The following is a 1,053-nucleotide window of genomic DNA, read 5'->3' as shown; positions in this document are numbered from 1 at the left end:
CCTTTTCTGATGAAGGGTCTAGGCCCGAAACGTCAGCCTCTCTGCTCCTATGATGCTGCTTGGCCTGCTGTGTTCATCCAGCCCTGCACCTTGTTAAACGTTTATGTTTAACTATTTCTGTCCATGTGCCAAAGGTCGAAGGAATGTGAGAGACTATTAAAACTTTGAATTTCTATGAACAGCAATGAATTAACTTTGGTACAGATAACAATCTCATGAAAGGTACTGGTTTTCTGGGGTTTACACTGAATTCTTAGTTCAACAGTTCTGATGACAGCTTAATGACCTAACTCTGTTCTTCCCTCCATAGTTGGTGCATATCCCCAGAAGTTACTGTTTTGATTTCAGATAAAAATGTCAATCTCATCCAAGTCACAAAGTTTTGGGGTGAAGGGAATGACAGAATCAGCATCAGCTTGAATAAAAACATTGCTTTAAAATAGCAGATTGTGCTAAATGATTGTATTTCGGAAAGGAGGATGATAGTGGTGTTTAGGGTCAGTTAAGGTCATGTTTATTCTGGTATTCATAAATACCATGAATAGTGGAACACAGGCAGTGTCCGAAATCTGGCTGAATAAAAACAATGTTGCCTTAAAACAGTGTTGCCTGAAAACAGCACTTTTTTTAAAGAATGTATATTGTAATTCAGTAAAATAAATACCGTCCTTGGACAATTTGATTGGACACTGCGTTGGTGTGGTCTGGCCCTAAATCACCCACTGTATTTGTTATTTATGCGTTGTTCTACATTCAGAGGTGAGAAAACCTCAAACACTTCCAACAAGAAACAGACAGACGAGCAAAATGGACAGACGAGTAACAGAAAAGTAGCAGGTGATGTGTTTTGGCTGAATAAGGTCTGGAAAAGTAATATAGATTTAGCAGAAGGGTGTATGGGGCAAGAAGGATTGGGATAAAAGTGCATTAAAACACATTACGTGTACTTTTTAAAAAATGAGCCATTTAGGGATTCATAAATAGACCTGGCCCTCCGACAGCGCGGCGCTCCCTCAGCACAGACCCTCCGGCGGTGCCCCCTCCCTCAGCACA

General features: G+C 40.6%; 1 protein-coding gene across 1 annotated transcript in view; it reads right to left on the bottom strand.

The window, feature by feature from the left end:
* The window catches only part of fam32a (family with sequence similarity 32 member A), a 16,954-nt gene that overhangs the window by 15,495 nt on the left and 406 nt on the right, over positions 1-1,053 (bottom strand). The gene's annotated exons all lie outside the window — the stretch shown is intronic.

Source organism: Rhincodon typus, chromosome 29 (genome assembly GCF_021869965.1).
Source record: "Rhincodon typus isolate 14 chromosome 29, sRhiTyp1.1, whole genome shotgun sequence".
In the NCBI taxonomy this organism is placed as follows: Eukaryota; Metazoa; Chordata; class Chondrichthyes; order Orectolobiformes; family Rhincodontidae; genus Rhincodon; species Rhincodon typus.
The sequence above is the reverse complement of the archived record's forward strand: the minus strand, read 5'-3'. Positions and strand labels throughout refer to the sequence as shown.